Source organism: Petaurus breviceps, unplaced genomic scaffold (genome assembly GCF_028583685.1).
Source record: "Petaurus breviceps papuanus isolate PSGF00001 unplaced genomic scaffold, PetGlider_PUasm1.0 90604, whole genome shotgun sequence".
Taxonomy (NCBI): Eukaryota; Metazoa; Chordata; class Mammalia; order Diprotodontia; family Petauridae; genus Petaurus; species Petaurus breviceps.
The window spans coordinates 5,955,122-5,975,429 of NW_027187285.1; the positions used below are offsets into that span (position 1 = coordinate 5,955,122).

General features: G+C 36.6%; 1 pseudogene; it reads right to left on the bottom strand.

Annotated features, from left to right (window-relative positions):
• Positions 1-16,539: 16,539 nt before the first annotated feature.
• LOC138142859 (splicing factor C9orf78 pseudogene) lies at positions 16,540-19,057 on the bottom strand (annotated as a pseudogene).
• Positions 19,058-20,308: the final 1,251 nt, after the last annotated feature.

Below are 20,308 nucleotides of genomic sequence, written 5' to 3' on the forward strand. Positions count from 1 at the left end.
GAACCCTCTCATTTACAGAGGTGGAAATTAGGTTTACAGAGATTAAATAACTTGCTCAGGATAACACAGCTAATAAGTGTCTGAGGCAAGCCAGATTCACCCTCGAATCTTCCAGACTCCAGGTCCAAAGCTGTATTTACTGTTCTGCATAGCTATCTCCTTTGGCTTATTTGCCAAACAGAGCAAGTCAGCTGCCAAAGACAAATTCTGGTTAGACTATTAGTTCATCTGTAAAATCTTACAGAGAATTTCAGGATCACACAAGAGCTTTTGATACTTCAAAAAAGGAAAAAATAAATGTTTACAATCAGGAATGACTTCTCTTCAAAACTAAGTATAATCACATGGGGGAAGATGAATCTTTAATGAAACGGAGGATCTTCAGGCAATTTTGATGAAAAGACTAGTGCTGAGCTTTGAAATGCAAACTTGGGAGTCAAGAGAAACCTAGAAAGGTTAAAAATATTTGAGGAAATGGATGGGGCTAAATGATGAGAAGGGCTTATATTGATAATGAAATGACAGCTAGATTCAAAGTTTATAGGATTGTGGAGTTAGAGTCAAGAAAAACTTAGTTTAGGGGCAGCTAGGTGGTGCAGTGAATAGAGCACCAGCCCTGGAGTCAGGAGGACCTGAGTTCAAATTTGACCTCAGACACTTAACACTTAGCTGTGTGACATTGGGCAAGTCACTTAACCCCAAATGCCCTGCCTTCCTCCCTCCAAAAAAGAAAAGAAAAGAAATTCTTAGTTTAAATCCTGCCTCAGATACTTATTAGCTCTGTGACTCTGGGTAAGTCACTTAACCTTTCTCAGACTCAGTTTCCTTATAAGTAAAATAGTACCTACTTCATAGGGTTATTGTGAGGATCAAATAAGAGAACATGTAAAGTGCTTTACAAACTTTTAAGAGCTACATAAATTCTAGCTAATATGATATTCTTTTAAAATAGCATTTTATTGCTAACTTTTGTTATTCCTTTCATTAGATTTCCCCCTATATCCCTGCTTCTATGAGCCATAGCTCATAACAATTATTTTTTTAAAGAAAAAGAGAAAGCAAAAAAAAATCAACAAAATCATTCAACCAACAAATCAAAATCACATTGAGGGAAAAAAACATGATGAAGGAGAGAAACATAATGGTAGTAATACAAAAATTAATGATGAGTGCCAATGCAAAATTTCTGTAAGTTCACAAAGTAGAACAAAAGGAAGTTCAAAGAGAAGGACAAGCAGGATAGCTTTGGAATTCATGTGTTGAAAGTTTTATATACTTTAACAAGCTGTACATAATGGAGAATTGCAGTTCCATGTACTATATTCTTTTTCTGGTTCTTTTTTTTAGATGTGGAAATGCTTATACTTGTTGGCCAAATTCAGAGTAACAAAAATTATTTTTAATAAGTCACAAAAAAAGACTCATGATGGAAAATGCTATCCACATCCAGAGAAAGAACTTTGGAGTCTGAATGCAGAAGCATACTATTTGCTCTCTTTTTTTGTTGTTGTTTTGTTTTGTTTCTTCTTTCTCATGGTTCCTCCCATTGGTTCTAATTCTTCTTTACAACATGACTAATGTGAAAATATGTTTAATATGAATATATATTTGCAGCCTATATCAGATTGCATGCCATCTTGGGGAGAGGGGGAGGAGGGAAGGGGAGAAAATTTAAAACTCAATATCTTCTGGAAGTGAATGTTGAAAACTAAAAATAAATTAATTATAAAAAGTCATGAAAAAAGATGACAAATGATTATGAATAGTATCATCTCAAAACAGAGAAGCAGCAGAGGGCGAAACCAGTTTCGAGAAAGCTTGGCAAGATATCCAAAAAAGGCAAAAATTATTCCAGGGGCATTTAAGGATGAAAATTAAAGTAAGACAACAAACAAGAGAAAAATTGAAAATATTTTTTAAATTATCATAACAAACTGTTTTCTCCTATTGAAGTAAAAGAAACCACAACACTTGGTCCCTAATATCATAGTCCCAGATGTGCTCACGGAGGAGGTAGAATGGCACTAAGGAGAACAAAGACAGGAAAAACAGATCTTTTACACCAAGTACACAAAGAGGAAATCCATGCTGGAAGTGACACAATTGTTAGGGCATTGAGTGACATATATACAGAGTATCAGAAAGAGGGGAAGATCTCAAAAGACATGGAAAAAAATCTTTAACTTTATTGGTACTGAAAAAGGCAACCAAGACAACATCTATAACTATTTACATATATATGCTATACTATTCAATTATTAAAGGAAGATGACAACAAAAATAACTTATTCTGATGACCCTCTTATCATAAACATTAGGCAAGGAATAAAAGAGATGTACGCTTGACAAAGGTCTTACGCACTATGATGAAAGAGATTCAATGCAGGGTACAAGTTAAAGAGACACTACTTATAGATGGTGATGTCCTCCAGATACTTCTGTTTAGGGATTACTTTATAATCATTATGCTAAATGCCAGAACACATCACTAAATTCCTTGAGAAGGCCATTTATAATAGGCAACTCTTCTTCCTCTCTTCTCACTCTTAACTCTGTACAATCTGCCTCCTGACTTCATTATTCAACTTGACAACTGGACGGGAACCGGCCTCTAACCTGTGGTTGACTGGAGCTTTACAAAACAGGATAGAGACAGGCTAGTCAGGAATCAAAAGTAATGAAGAAAACAGGTTTGCAGACTGAAGTCCCCCTGAGAAGAGGGGCTTGTGGCAGTGGTAGGGCTTTTAAGAATGAAAATCACAAAAAGGTGAGGACCACAGCACAGTCATTCTTAGATCTTGAATGGTTGGCATTTCTTGGGACAAAACAGGCATTCTTAGGTTCTTTGGGAACAATCTTTAAGTTACTGGAATCTGTGAGGCTTGTAATTGTCTCAAGTCTTAAGAAATGGTGAGCCTTGTGATCATTCATTGGGGTACAGAACCAGAGTTAGCATGGCAGGTACAGGAGTGCAGTACCTGGTTCGATTCACTTAATGGTTACAAGTTTAGGATTTGTTAGCATGTCAGGAGATGTGATGCATCTCTGATAAACTCCCCTTTCTTTCTTCTGCCACTGCCACTACCAAGACCTTATGCCTCAACTATTGCAATAGACTTGCCTCTAGTCTCATCTTACTCCAGTCCATCTTCCATTCAGACATCAGATTGATCTTTCCAAAGCTCAGGTGTAACCATGTCATACACAATGCCCCTCTCCCCTGCCTCCCCCCAGGATCAAATATAAAGTCATTTTTGTATTCAAAGCCCTTCATAACCTACTTCCTCCATCCCTGCCCCCTCAACTTTCCAGTCTTCTTATACCTTTCTAAACCTCACACTCCACCATGTAATTTGCAATCCAGTGACATCGTTCTTCTTGCTGTTTCTAGAAGAAACTCCTTCTCCTGACTCCAGGTATTTTACTGGCTGTCCTCCATACCTGGAATGTTCTCCCTTCTCATCTCCACTTACTGACTTCCTGCGTTCCTTCAAGTCCTAGCTAAAATCCCACTCTCTACAGAAAACCTTTCTTGATCCCCTTTAATAGTAATGCCTTCCCTCTGAAATTATATATATATAATCATATAATTATTTCTATATCTTGATTGTATGTAATTGTTCGCATATTTTCCCACCTGCTCCTCATCATTTGACTGTGAAATCCCTGAGAATAGGGACTGTTTTTTTGCCTTTCTTTGTATCTTCAGAAATTAGCACAGTGTCTAGTACACCGTAAGCACTTAATAAATGTTTGTTGACTGACACTTAAACTGACGCTGAATAGCCTCCTAGAAAAGAACTATAACTACTTAAAGGAATTTAGGTTGACCATTCTCAGAGAAAATACCAAGTTGATGAAGAGTGTCTATTGCCCAGATTCTTTTTAAATTTATTCATTTTGAATTTAAACACAAAAAGAAGAATATTTCTATGTACACAGCACAATATCAAAAGAGGATTCAATATAAAACTATGAATTTCCATTTCACAGTTTGCTTTTAAAAAAAATCTATGTAATAAATACTACAAATTATTTTCAAAGTTACCCTTCTTTTCTTTGCTCCCTTCCAAGTTTTCTTTTGTTCCCTGATCTTCATTTTTTATTTTTTTTCTCCCTCCCTCCCCACCCCACCCCAGAGGAGACTACCATTAGGCACAGATATGTGTATATTTGTAAAACTATATTAAACATACTTCTATTTAGCAGTTCTTTCTCTGGATGTGAACAGAATTTTCATAGGTCTTTTGTAGTTGACTTGAGTATTTATAATACTCAAAATGATTTAGTGATTCAAAGTTGTTCTTAGAACAATACTACTCTTACTGTGTACCGTATTCTCTTGGTTTTGTTTATTTCACTCTTCATTATTTTATGCAAGTCTTTCCATGTTTTTCTAAAATCAACAAATTCATCATTTCTTATACTAGAATAGTATTCCATCACAATCATATATACCATAACTTAGCCATTCCCCAATTGATGGGCATCCCCTCCATTTCCAGTTCTTTGCTATCATAAACTATATTTTAGAACATATGTTCTTTTCCTTTTTCCCTAATCATCTTAGGAAACAGACCTAATAGTGGTATTGCTGAGTCAAAGGGTATACATAGTTTTATAAATCTTTGGGTGTAATTCCAGATTGCTCTCCAAAATGATTAGATCAGTTCACAATTCCATCAATAGTAAATTAGTGTCCCAATTTTTCCATATCCCCTCCAACATTTGTCACTTTCTGCTTCTACCACTTTAGCCAATCTGATAAAAGTAAGATGATTATCTCAAAGTTGTTTTAATTTACTTTTCTCTAATAAATTTAGAACCTTTTTCCCTTGACTATATATAGTTTTGATTAATTCACCAAAAAAACACCTGTTCATATTTTTTCCTACCTTTTGGGGGGCTCAGCTACTCTTTCCCTTGAGGTTGTAACTTTCAATATAAATGTAATTACAATTATTAAGCACTTATTGATCTTTTATATTATAGTTTTTTACCTATATATCATATTTCCCTACTAGATTTTCAGCTCCATGAAAGGAGGGATTGTGTTATATCTAATCTCATCATCTTCCACAGCACCAAGGATGGTGCTCTTTGTGGGTAGGTGCTTCATAAGAATCATGGATTTCAAGATGGAAAAGAAGGCCTATCATTGAGTTCAGCTTCTTCATTAAGTGACTTGTCAAAGTTCACTTAGGCAATAAGTAACAGAGCTAGGTTTCAAACTCAGGTCCTCTGACTAAAAATATAGTCCTCTTTCCACACTGTCATGTTGACTCTGCTTTGTTTGTTGGACTGAACTGAATCTTGCATGCTTTGCCAAAACGTAGTATGTCACAAGCTTGACCTCTGCAACCAACACTAATCAAGAACAATCCAACTAAGCGTGGGTTATTGGGTTTGATCTTCATTCAAAGTCCCAAGTTACGAATCTTTTACATCCCAATAAGATCAGGAGAGAGAAAAATAAAACAATTTTATGCTATAAATGTTAACAAAGAAAAATCAGGGACAGCTAGGTGGCGCAGTGAAGAGAGCACCCAGGACAAGTCACTACACCCCAATTGCCCTACCTTCCTCCCTCCAAAAAGAAAACAAACAAACAAAAAAAAATCAAACAAATGAATAACAAAGGATAAATTTGTATATGTAATAGATATCCATGAAATAGTTTGGGCAGCCCACATGTAGTGTGGATAAATAGGTTGGGAATGCCCCACTCTACATCTCAGGGAGAATGGAGTTTTACCTTTGAGGGCATTAAGAGGACAGTAGTGGATAGGTGATCACTTCTTCGATCTACTGTCATTAATAAGAGTATTTGAATTGGAATTATGTCTAGTACACACCATAAATTTACAATGTAGCGGTATGATTCTTTTATTGGGGTTCAGTATAAAACTCCACAGACTTGGAGAGTAACAGTTTAATCTCAACCAGATTGGGTTGGGCAAGCACTAAGAGAGTAACAGAGAAAGTCATAAAGATTAATTGACAAAAGAATACACAAAAGTCAGGAGCTTTTTGATCCTGGAAAGAGATGAAATGTCATTTTGATCCGGGAGAAAACAATCTTTACCAAAAAAAGGTCGGCCTTAATGGGCTCTGAAGGTACAGGCAATGGGAATCAAAGAACATGCTGGAGAACCACCTGCTTCACATATGGTTATGGCTCCGGGAGCCCCATCTGTTACTCAAAGTCCATGCCTTCTCTCTTGACCACTTCTTCTTTCTGTTCTCCTCCAAAAGAAGTCTCTCTGACAATCAGTAGTTATATTTCCCTACACATACGCACCATCACAGGGCTGTCCTTCAGGCATCTACCCTCAGATGATGAGGCTACAAATATAAACATAGATTTATAAACATACATACACAGACACATATGTGTAGACAATGTCTATGCTCCTGTAGTTCTGCTGATCTCACTTTGAATCATTTCATATTTCCTTATATTTTTCATAGACAGAGGGTCTGGATCTGTGATTCATTGTTATGGGGAACTCCTGGGTTGGTACATTCCCTCTAGTAATGTAAGTGAGCACCTTTGCTGCAAGTTACAGGACTGAGGTTAAACGGCTGGCCCAGGGTCACATATCCAATATGTATTAGAGGCAGGACTGGAGAATCCATGTTTTCCTGGCTTTGAGACTTCACTACTCGATACTTCCCCACATTATATTTTTCATATTTATCTTTTTTTTTTTTTACAGCATTACAGTGATACTCTATAGTCAATCAAACCATCTTCCAGATAGATTGTTTCAATTTTTTTTGTCATTATAGAGAAGCTATGAATATTTTTGTTGAAGGGTGCTTTTTTCCACTTTATAATATCTTTAGGATAAAGCCCTAGCAATGAGATTACTAATTAAAGGTATAGCTAATTATAATAACTATTTGGCAGCTAGGTGGTACAATAGATAGAGCACCAGGCCTAGAGTTAAGAAAGACCTGAGTTCCTCTGTAACTTTAGACACTAGCTGTGTGACCCTGGACAAGTCACTTAACCCTGTTTGCCTCAGTTTCTTCATCTGCAAAATGAGCTGGAGAAGGAAATGGCAAACCACTACCACATCTTTGCCAAGAAAACCCCAAATGAGATCATGAAGAGTCAGACATGACTGACATTACTTAACAACAATAATTAGTTGGTAACTATTAATGGGTATTGAGTTTACATAGCTTTCAGTACCATGAACAATGTAATAGAGAAACTTTTCTCTTGAAATCTTTCCTTCTCCCCATTATTGTATTTTATCATTTTTTGCTTATATATAGAAGGTTTATAGTTTTATCTTAAAGCTGTCAATTTATATGATCGTTAGAGAGTATGAACATCTCTTCATGAAATTATTGACCTTGCTGCAGAGGATGAAAAGGTGAGAAATTCTATGAAGAACTCAGCAAGAACCTCCACCTTAAATTAACATATAATTTGGCCTTTGGTGACTCTAATGCAAAGGGATGGGGAAGAGGGGAGGATGACAAAAACATGTTAGAAAATATGTTGCAATCTCAAGGAATAAGAGTGGCCAAAGGCTTCTAGAGCACACAGAAGCTTCACATTTATACATAGGATCATAGTTGCACAGCTGGGAGGGACGTCAGAGGCCATCTAGTCCAATTCTGTAATTTGACAGATGAGGAAACTGAGGCCAAAGAGGTTAAGTAACCTGTCCACATTGCATAGGAAGTAAGGTTCACTGGGGAGATTTGAAATCAGGTCCTCTAACTCTAGTGTCAGTGTCCTTCCAGTGTGCAATCCTGCCTCTATATTTCACTTCCTTCTTTGTTATCTATAATCACTTCTTTTCTTCAATCCAACAAATATTCATTAAGCATCTACCAAATACAAGGCAGCTAGGTGGCATGGTGGATAGAGTGCCAGATTTGGGGTCAGGAAGGCCTGAGTTCAAGTGCCGCTTCAGACACTAGCTGTGTGACCCTGGGCAAGTCACTTAACCCTATCTGCCTCAGTTTTCTCATCTGTCAAATGAGCTGGAGAAGGAAATGGCAAAACACTCCAGTATCTCTGCCAAGAAAACTCCAAATGGGGTCATAGAGAGTCAGATACAACTGCAACAACCCAACCACCACTGCAACAACAAAGATACAAGGCAGAGAGGCAAGAGAGAGCTGACCTATAATTATGTAAGACCTGAGGTTCATGTCTAGGCTCTGACACATACTAGATGTGTGACCCTGGGAAAAACTCTCTAAAATGAAGTTTCAGAATAAGTGCAGATCTATATTGATAAAGGAAAATATACTACATGGATAAAATTGTGGGTCTGATGAAAGAAAAATGTGCAACCCACTGATGTAGGCTGAGGTTACAAATCCTAGATTAATGATTCAATCAACAAGCATTTATCAAGCACCTCTTATTTTTCTAGACACACTAGGTTTTGGGAATGCAGAGACAAAAATTAAACAGCCCCTGCCCTCAAAGAGCCTTCATTATATTGGAAGAAATAACATGTATACATATTTTTAATCTTTTGGAATGTCATATGCCTTGTAATGATTCCTTAATTTAATCATGAATACTTGCTTTGAGAAATGAATCAGAAGTTATTGGTCATGGTCAGTACCAAATAATTTCTCAAGACAAATTAAGTTGATTATATTTTAACAGACAGGAAATGACTCATGACTGACATGGAAGTCATTCATGAATCACTTGCCTCTGGACAGTCACATCATTCACTTATTAGAAGAAAGATAAAAATTAATACAATGCTAGCATTAAGAATAGAAATGATAAAAAAAAGATGAGATAAGAAGATGGTTGATTTCTTCAGTGGAAGAAATATCTACATCTATGAAATTACAGACTCATTTGAGTATTCCTAGCCTGTAGTGACTCTTTTGAAAATCATCTGTTTAAAGACTTTGAGCATTTATCCATTGTAAACTTTGTATTATAATTATAGAAATATATCTATTTCTTATAGATTCTAGATATCAGACTTTTATCTGATATATTTTCTGCAAATCTTTCCCCTATTTCTTCTGGTTTTATTTAAGAAGTATTATTTTGTTTTTCTAAAGTCTTTTTTTCTTTAAAAAAAATCATATCTTTTGATATTTGTCTCCAATAACTTCTTCCATTTACTTGATAAAAACATTCCTCCTTGCACTATGTGGGACGATTTTATTTTTCTTCCAGCTTAAAAAAAACCTATTTAGGTAATTGATATAGTGTAAATTTGTTGTAGTATATGATGAGAACCCTAGATCTAAAAATCACATTTATCATGGAATTATCCAGTTTTTCTAAGAGTTTTTTTAAAATCAAATATGAATTGATTCTTTCATTTCTCTTTTTTTTTCTTCAGAGATGGTTGGTTGTTGTCCTTCATTCTCAAAGAAGACCGAAATGACATCACTAAGTTAGAGTCAAGTGGCTGATCAGACTGATATGAGTTTGGAATGCTCTACCACAGGTCGGACACAAATAGTCCACGTGAACATTTGGGGTGGATTCTCTAAATTTGTGCAGCTCATCTTTCTTTTGAGCTACTGCAATTCTGCTTAGCTTATAGAGCACAGTACCTTCTTTGATGCAGGTACACCATGTTGGGCAGTCCTTTGCTAGCATCTCCCATGTCACACAATCAATTCCAAAGTTCTTTAGAGAAATCTTGAGAGTATCTTTGTATCATTTTTCTGACCACCCTATGAGCATCTTTCTTGCGTGAGTTCTCTTTATCTCTGTATCTGTGTCTTTTAGGCAAGCATACATTTGGCATTCAAAGAATATGGCCAGTCAATCAAATTGTGCTCTCTGTAGTAAAGTTTGAATGGTTGGTAGTTTAGCTTCAGACAGGACCTCAGTATCTGGTACTTATCCTGCCAGGTGATCTTCAAAATCTTTTTTAAGACAATTCAAATGGAAGCATTCATTTTCCTGGCATGGAGCTGGTAGACTGTCCAGGTTTCACAGGCATACAACAATGAAGTCAGGACAATGGCTCTGCAGACCTTCATTTTGGTAGTCAAATACCTCTTCTCTCCCACACTTTCCTTCAGAGACTCCCAAATACCGAGCTAGCTCTGGCAATGTGTGCATCAGTCTCACTATCGATGTGTGCATCCGTGGAAAATATACTGTCAGGATAAAGGAACTTGTCCACAGTATTCAAAACTTCTCAATTTGCTGTACCCTGTGGTTTCACATATGGATGATGTGGTGCTGACTGGTGGAACACCTGTATTTTCTTGGCGTTAATTGTTAAGCCAAAATTAGCACAAGCAGCAGAGAAATGATCCATACTTTGTTGCATCTCAACTTCAGAGGCTGTATTGAGTGCACAATCATCTGCAAATAAAAAATCATGGACCAACTCTTCCTCTACTTTGGTCTTGGCTTGTAGCCTTTTCTTTTTCTTTTAACTTGAATTTATTAATTTGTTTGTTTCCTTTTAGTTTACAGGATTCAATTCCACAATTCCTTGAATTTCACATTTTGTCCCCCTCCCTCCCCTCCCCCCCCCCCATGGCGGCTTATTATCAAGTATAGGATCTGTAAATACTTTCACATTATACAATGGTCAGGTTACAAGGATGGATTGTAGCAGCTGGAATGAAAAATGGTAAAGAGGACATAAAATCAAATAAGAGAACGAAAAAGATCAGGTATTTTGCTTCCACCTGGATATAAATTTAGTTCTTTCTAGTTCTTTCTCTGGATGCACGTTTTTCTCTCCATCATACGTCTTTTGGGATTGACTTATATCCCTGCATTGTTGAGAAGAGTCCAGTCTATCAAAGTTGGTCATCACACATATGTTGTGTCTGTAATTGTGTACAAATTCCTCCTGGTTCTACTCTTCTCACTCAGCATCAGTTCTTTTAAGCCTCTCCAGGTAAATATGAAGACCTCCTGCTCCCCGTTTCTTATGGCGCAATAGTATTCCATAACATGCATATACCACAACTTGTTCAGCCATTCCCCAATTGATGACCATTTATCAATTGGGGAATGACTTGTATTCTTATACATTTGACTCAATTCTCTGTATATTTTAGAGATGAGTCCTTTGTCAGAGACATAGGTTGTAAAGATTCTTTCCCAATTTCCCACCTCCCTCATGAACCCATTTAGACTTGATTTTGGTATATGGTGTTAGATAATGGTCTATGTCCAGTTTCTGCCATACTATATTCCAGTTTTCCCAGCATTTTTTGTCAAGCAGTGAGTTCTTATCCCAAAAACCAGGGTCTGGGGGTTTATCAAACAATACATTACTGTAGTTGTTGACTTCTGAATCTCGTGTGCCTAATCTATTCCATTGATCCACTTCTCTATTTCTAAGCCAGTACCAGGTAGTTTTGATGACTGCTGCTTTATAGTACAGATTGAAATCTGGTAAAGCTAGTCCACCTTCCCTAGCATTTTTTTTCAATAATTCCCTTGATATTCTGGACTGTTTATTCTTCCAGATGAATTTTGTTACTATTTTTTCTAACTCTATAAAGTAGTTTTTTGGTAAATTAATTGGTATGGCACTAAATATATAATTTAATTTAGGTAAAATTGTCATTTTTATTATATTAGCTCGACCCAGCCATGAGCAATTGATATTTTTCCAATTAGTTAGATCTGACTTTATTTGTGTGAAAAGTGTTTTGTAGTTATGATCATACAGGTCCTGGGTTTGTTTTGGCAGGTAGATTCCCAAATATTTTATAATGTCTACAGTAACTTTAAATGGGATTTCTCTTTCTACTTCTTGCTGTTGAATTTCATTGGAAATATATAGGAATGCCGAGGATTTATGTGGGTTTATTTTATATCCTGCAACTTTGCCAAATTTATTTATTGTCTCAAGCAGTTTTTTACTTGATTCTCTAGGATTCTCTAAGTATATCATCATATCATCTGCGAAGAGTGATAGCTTGGTCTCTTCTTTGCCTAACTTGATTCCTTTGATTTCTTTTTCTTCTCTAATTGCTACTGCTAACATTTCTAGTACCAGATTGAATAAGAGGGGTGATAGTGGACACCCTTTTTTCACCCCTGATCTTATGGGAAATGCTTCCAGCTTCTCCCCATTACATATAATACTTGCTGATGGCTTTAAATATATGCTACCTATTATTTTAAGGAAGGCTCCATTTATTCCTATACTTTCTAATGTTTTTAATAGGAATGGATGTTGTATTTTGTCAAAAGCCTTTTCTGCATCTATTGAGGTGATAATGTGGTTTCTGCTAGTTTTATTGTTGATATGATCAATTATACTGATGGTTTTCCTAATATTAAACCATCCTTGCATTCCTGGAATAAATCCTACCTGATCAAAGTGTATTATTCTTGAGATAAGTTGCTGTAGTCTTTTTGCTAGTATTTTATTTAGAATTTTTGTATCTATATTCATGAGGGAGATTGGTCTATAATTTTCTTTCTCTGTTTTATCTCTTCCTGATTTAGGTATCAGTACCATATTTGTGTCATAAAAAGAATTTGGTAGGACTCCTTCTTCACTAATTTTCCCAAATAATTTGTAGAGTATTGGAATCAATTGTTCTTTAAATGTTTGATAGAATTCACTAGTGAATCCATCTGGCCCTGGAGATTTTTTCCTAGGGAGGTGACTGATGGTTTGTTCAATTTCTTTTTCTGAGATGGGATTATTTAAGTAATTTGCTTCCTCTTCAGTTAATCTGGGCAATTTGTATGTTTCTAAATACTCATCCATTTCCCTAAGATTGTCAAATTTATGTGCATACAATTGGGAAAAATAATTCCTAATTATTGTTTTGATTTCCTCTTCATTGGAGGTAGATTCACCGTTTTCATTTTTGATACTCATAATTTGGTTTTCTTCTTTCTTTTTTTTTATCATATTGACTAAGGGTCTATCAATTTTGTTGGTTTTTTCATAAAACCAGCTCTTGGTTCTATTTATTAGTTCAATAGTTTTCTTAATTTCGATTTTATTAATCTCTCCTTTAGTCATCAATATTTCTAGTTTAGTATTTAATTGGGGATTTTGAATTTGTTCTTTTTCTAGGTTTTTTAATTGCATGCCCAATTCATTGAGCTCCCTTTTCTCTAATTTAATCACGTATGCACTCAGGGATATAAAACTTCCCCTAAGAACTGCCTTTAATGCATCCCACAGATTTTGGTATGTTGTCTCATTATTATCATTCTCTTGAATGAAATTACTGATTGATTCTATAATTTCTTGTTTGACCCACTCATTCTTTAGGATTAAATTGTTTACTTTCCAGTTAGTTTTTAGTCTGTCTTTCCCTGGCCCTTTGTTGCATATAATTTTTATTGCATCATGATCTGAGAACGATGCGTTTAATATTTCTGCCTTACTGCATAGAATTGTGAGGTTTTTATGCCCTAGAACATGGTCAATTTTTGAGTATGTGCCATGAACCGCTGAGAAGAAAGTATATTCCTTTTTATCCCCATTCAATTTTCTCCAGAGATCTATCATACCTATCCTCTCTAAAATCCTGTTCACCTCCTTAACTTCTTTCTTGTTTATTTTGAGGTTGGATTTATCAAGTTCAGATAGGGGGAGATTAAGGTCTCCCACTAGAATAGTTTTGCTATCTATTTCTTCCTCTAATTCCTTTAGCTTCACCTCTAGGAATTTGGAAGCTACACCACTCGGTGCATATATGTTAAGTAGTGATATTGCTTCATTCTCGATGGTGCCTTTTAACAGGATATAGTTTCCTTCCTTATCTCTTTTAATTAGGTCAATTTTTGCATTTGCTTTATCTGAGATAAGGATTGCTACCCCTGCTTTTTTTACTTTAGCTGAGGCATGATATATTTTACTCCAACCTTTTACCTTTACCTTGTGTGTATCCCTCTGTTTCAAATGTGTTTCTTGTAAACAGCATATTGTAGGATTATGATTTCTAATCCATTCTGCTATCCGTCTCCGTTTTATAGGAGAGTTCATTCCATTCACATTTATAGTTATGATTGTTATCTGTTTCTTTCCCCTTATCCTATTCCTGCCCCTGTTAATGTTCATATTTTTCCTCCCTTCTCCCTTCCCCCCCTTAATAGTTTTCCTTTTGACCACCGCCTCCCTCAGTGTTCCCTTTTCGGCCCCCCTCCCTTTTCCTCCCCTTTTCCCCTTACTACTTCCCTCTCTACAAACCACTCCCACCCCCCTTTTGTAACCCTTTCCCCCTCCTACTACCTGTAGGATATTGTTATACTTAATGAGGTATGCTATTTTTTCTTCTCATCAAGAATGACAGGAACAGATCTCATGCGAAGCTCCTCTCCCTCCCCTCTTTCCCTCTAAAATGATGTGTGTTCTCCTTGTTTACCTTTCTAAGTCACTGTTGCTTCTCGTAATTGGAGGTTGAATTTTCCATTGAGTTCTGGTTTTTTTATCAAGAAAGTCTGGAACTCTGTTATATCATTGAATGACCATCTCTTTGCCTGGAAGAATATGCTCAGTCTCGCTGGGTATGTGATCCTTGGTTGTAATCCAAGCTGTTTTGCCTTCCTGAAAATTGTATTCCACTGCCTCCGATCTTTCAGTGTGGAGGCTGACAAATCCTGTGCAGTCCTCACTGTGGACCCTCGATATCTGAATTGTTTGTTTCTGGCCGCTTGAAGTATTTTCTCTTTTATCTGGTAGTTCTGGAGTTTGGCCACAACATTTCGAGGATTTTTCAGTTTGGGATCTCTTACAGCAGGTGTCCGGTGGATTCTGTCGATTTCTATTTTCTCCTCAGGTTCAAGTATCTCAGGGCAGTTTTCCTTAACGAGCTCTTGGAGAATGTTGTCCAGGCTCATTTTTTCATCATAATTTTCTGGTAGGCCTATGATTCTCAGATTATCTCTCCTGGATCTGTTTTCCAGGTCAGTTATTTTTTCTTTGAGGTATTTTACCTCTTTTTCTAATTTTTCATTTTTGTTGTTTTGCTTGGCTACTTCTTGGTTCCTCATAGAGTTATTTGTTTCCATTTGTTTAATTCTGGTTTTTAACAAATCATTTTCCTTGGTTAATTTTTGAAGCTCCTTTTCCATATCATACACTTTTCTTTTTAGAGAGATGTTTTCCTCATTATAATGTTTTTCGAATTCTGCTATTTTTGTTTTGAGAGAATTATTCATTTTCTCTTCTATCTCTCTCATTTTGCTTTCAAAATTCCTTTTGATCTCATCTAGGAGAGCCTTCTGTGCTTGGGATCCATTCCCTGTTGAAGTTTCAGCTGTGGGTGTGGAGTCCACATTGTCTCCCTCTGAGGTTGGTTCCTCCCTCTGAGGATAGTAGGACTCTAGAGTCTTTGTCTTTGTAGTCTGCTTTCTACCCATTTTGAGGCAGGGTCCTAACCACGTCCTTCCTCTAGGATCCCAAGCCTTTACTGTAGAGGGTTTTGCCCTGGACAATAGTTACTATATTTTCAGGGTCAGAGGGGGGGTTTGGAGCAAGTGGGGTTCACTCTGTCATCCTCGTCTTTGGAGGTCCTGAAAGGGGCTTTTTTTAAAAAAGATTTCTGTGCTATGATGTGGTAACCCCAGGAGTGTTTGCTGTCCAGTATAGGGGCCCCTGTCTTCGCTTCTTACCTTGCTCTTTCCAGTCCCAGCCCTTTGGTGATAGGCCTGGTAGTGGACATTGTGGTTGGTGGGAAGACTTGCCCTCGGAGTTGATCAGGCCCCTTCCTGGCCTGCGTCCACCGCCGCGCCTACCTGGCCTGCGTCCGCTTGTAGCCTTTTCAAGTTAATTAATTTATCATCAGTATGGTAGCTGACCTTGATGTCATATTTATCCTCATTGAAGGCATCTGACAACATTGCTGAAAACATCATGCTAAAAAGCATGGGATTGAGCACGCAGCTTTGTTTCATTCCAAACATCATCTTCTTATGTATATTAGATCCTTCTTAATTTCTTATTCTGTTTAATTGCTCTGTTTTTGCCATAATATTAGTTTTTTAATTAGTTATCCCTTTCATGTCTCAATTTTCCCCATTGCAATTTTGATATATTATGCGTGGGCATAAGAAATTAAGTGGGAATTTGGGGAGGAGTCTTGTGGAAGCTTCAGGTGACACATGAAGGTCAACAGATGACACAGAAAAAGTTCAGAAACTCACAAATGCATAAAATATATACATAATATTGTATAATATCAAAATGTTTTATCTTTTAATACCACAAATATACCCAAAGTTTACAATGAGGTACTCTAAATACCTCATAAAAGAAAAAGGAAAAATTCAGAAATTCAGATTTCTTCTCTGGTATGTAAGGAGGGCCAAAAAAATTTATGTGGATTTTCCAGATCAAGGGGGCACCGCACTTCTAACTCCCATGATGTGGAAGGGATAACTGTATTGCTTTATAATACACTTAAAAATCTGATAGGATGAGTCTTTTGTTTTTCTTTTCTCATTTTCATAGTTCTTAATAGTTTTGTCTGTCTGTTTTTCTTTTTTCTTTCTGTGATATTTACATTGCATCTTGTACTTGGCAAAAAGTAATCTCTGGGAAAAAACCCTCCCCACCTATCCTTGCTGAATTGATATCAGTAGCATCTGTTCATCTTATTAAACTTCTCATGATGATAATCATCTGTTGCCTTTTCCTTGGTAGGGTGAGTGGGGAGAGTGCTTATGATTTGAAGGAGACCTCTTCGGTTCTTGTTTCTCTGTGTCTCCCACCCTGAGGTTCTGGGTTTTCTGCTTTTCTTTATGCCTCTGACCTGGGGCATTGAGCTCTTCATGATAAAATTGGTTGTGCTGCATAAAGTTCACAGCCAGGTTGATTGGAACAAAAGAGCTTTCACTGTCTTTCTTTTTGTTCTGTTGCTCAGCCAATAAGCATGCCTTGGCATCTTCTGTTGAAACATTTTTGATTTTTCCATCAGTGCCCAGGTTCACTTCAAGGATGTCACTCAACATCTGGTCAGACAGCATCTCTTCTGTTTTCTTAGCTGAGGAACTGGGATGCTTTTGGGGAGCTCACAGAGACAGTTTTCAGCATTCTTCAACTTCACCTTCTGCTTCTCATTTTCCACAATTTCTTTCCTCTTCTTGAACTCGGTCTCAATGTATTTCATCATGTCAGCATCTTCATACCTTCGGTTGATTTCTACTAAAAATGATGTTCCTAACTTGAGGTCCTCCCCTTCATTAATCCTATTCTTGTTTTGCTCTTTAAGTTTCTTCATATCCACTATTGCACCTACTTTTTTTGGTCTACTTTTCCTAATGAAATTTTTTTTGTGCTTTTCCTATTGAGTTCTCTCCATATGGCTAGAAAATCTAGTATACTTGATACTCTATTCAGTTAAGAATTTTTTTATTGATCATATTCTGATCTTGAGGTGTTATGGTCTTCCATTATTATGGATTTGTTACCTGTTTTTTAATGTAGAATGTAAATTATTTCTTAATAAAAATTTGCTAGCAAAAATAAAAGCATTGTTAGGTTCATATAGATTGAAAATTCACATATTCTAGTTTTAAATCTTACCATAATATAATGTCCTTGTTTATTCTTTGTTTTTTTAAGGCTTTCTGGCTTGAATTATGTCTTGTCTATCATCAGGAATAGTCTTGCTTTTTTTTTAGTTGGCAATTATGCAGGGAAATTTTTCAAAACTTTCTGGATTAAATGTGTTTCCTGTATATGTGCTGAGAGATTCTATTTTGCAACCCATTTTGTAATTTTTAAAACTCTTTCTTGAAAAATTTAGCTCATTTGCATTTTTTAAAAATGGCAAAATGACCAGAGGACAAAGGGAAAACCTAGTGTTTGGTGATAAATTTATTTTCTTTCCTTTTTTTTTTTTTAAAGATACATCTTGTTTTAATTTCCAGAGTTGAGTATAAACTTTGGAATAAATGACCAAAAACAAAAGGAAGGAAGTACAAAAGAACCCTCCTCCTTATTAAACTAAATAATATAAAAAGTGATTTAAATAATTGTACATGAGTTATAGGTGTATGTTATTTTGCAGTTTTTAGAGAAACAAAAACTATGTATTTTAGCTTTAACAAAGTGGTCAATAAAGTTGTTCTGTATACTTTATGTGAATTTTGTGCCTATTTAATGTCTTTATTTATCTAGTTGTAGCTAGTATATGTGTTGTTCTTTTTGTTTTATTTTCTTTACTCTGCATCATTTCAAATAAGTCTTGCCATATTCTTTTGAATTCTTCAAATGGGTTTTTTATAGCACAAAATCATCCCATGACATCTATTTGCTAAAAAATTTGCCAGTTGGGAATATAGTTTGTTTCAATTTGTTGTTGTTATTACAAAGAGTGCTACTAGGAATATTTTTGTATAGATAGGTCTTTTGTTCCTGCCAATATTGTTCTTAGGATATAAATTTAATAGTGAGGCTTTTGTTTTCATAACTTTTATCATATCAATCCATACTATTTCCCCAAAAGAATAAACAATTCATGATTCTACTAGAAGTTTATTAGCATGCCATTTTTCCATGGCTGAGTCAACACTGAATTTTACTGTTTTTTTTTATTATCTTTGCTCATTTGATGGATGTGTCCTATACCTGATATCCATATTGTACTATACATTGAGTACCTTTCCTGCAAGGAACTGTTACTCAGTTTTTTAGGAGACCCTAGACATGAATTATACCTAAGCTTTTTTTTTTAAAGATTTTCCTGCAATTACTTTGGGATGGGGGCAATGAGTCTGAGCAAGAAATTGCTGGCCACCCCTCTTTAGCATTATGCTATCCATAGATGAATCTGGGTCCATTCGAGGCCAGAATAGAGCCCCTTGTGGGAGACAGTTACATATACATGTGCATATGCCCATAAAGTATGTCTCCCCTGGCTAGAACATTTCATTTTGGTCTAAAATGGTGCTTGGCACATAGTAGGCATTTAATAAGTGCTTCCTGATTGATAGTGCTGGAGCCCACAAACAGCTAAGAAAAATCTTCACTTCTCACAAGCATTTTCACTGCCCTTCTAACTTATTCCATAACCTTTTGTGGTTGATTTCAATCTGCCCAGGGACAGGAAAAGTCTGAGATTGTTTCTTCACATTGCAACTGGACTTCATCGCTCTTTAGATCTCTGAGGCATATATTTTCCTTTCTCCCAAGTCTTTGCTCAGGCTACTTCCCTCCTAGAAGTTGTTTGAGAGCCCTCAGCAATGGACTTTCTCCAGGTTAGCATGTATCTTGGGGTATCTATCACCCACATCCCTTCCTTTAATTTTTATTGTTCAGCCATTTTTCTGTTGTGTCTTTGTGACTCCACTTGGGATTTTCTTGGCAAAGGTACTAGAGTGATTTGCCATTTCCTTCTCCAGTTCATTTGACAGATGAGGAAACTGAGGCAAACAGGGTTAAGTGACTTGCTCAGGGTCATACAACTAGAGTCTCAGTCCGGATTTGAACCAAAGTCTCCCTGATTCCATTTCCTGACTTCCTTGACTCCCTTCAAGACTTAGCTCAAATTGGGGGGCTAGGTGGCACAGTGAATAGAGCACCAGCCCTGGAGTCAGGAGGACCTGAGTTCAAATCCGACCTCAGACACTCAATACAAAAACTAGTTGTGTGATCTTGGGCAAGTTACTTAACCCCAATTGCCCTACCTTCCCTCCTCCAAAGAGCAAAAAAAAAAAAAAAAGACAGCTCAAATCCCACCTTCTGCAGGAAGCCTTTTCTGGTTCTTCTCTATCCCCTCATTGATAATGCTTTCCCTCTGATTTACATTCCCTTCCATTTACATAGTCTATATTTGTACATACATAATTGTTGATATGTTGTCTTCCTCATTAGAATGTGAATTTCCCAAGGACAGAAATTGTTTTTGCCTCTCTGATTCTCTAGCACTTGTGTACCTGGCTGTAGCAGCAAGCACCCCCGCATCCCCAGGGTGGCTGCCAACACAGGTTCTTAGATCTGCTTTTCTAAAGGAAAGCAACTCAAAATGGGTTAACAAGCTTACTTTAATCAACCAAATATATATCATTTACCTAGTTCAGGGGAAAAAGGTCAGCACCCCGAACTTCAGAGTATACAGAGATTACAAGCAGAAGTTACAAGACAGGGAAACATTTAGCAGACAGGCTTCCGAACTGTCTGACCATTACGTACATCCATACCTAATCACAGTTACCAGAAAGGGAAGCATCAACATCTGGGTTTTCAAAGCCAGGGGGCTCTCAACACCTGCCCAGAGTCTCATCTAGCCAAATCACACAACACTTCTCAAAGTGAGCCCCAAAACGAAGCCTTACAATAGAGTTTATATAGCCTTCTCCTGGCTCAGAGAATGTAAGAACCCTCTTGACCCACTGCCCAAT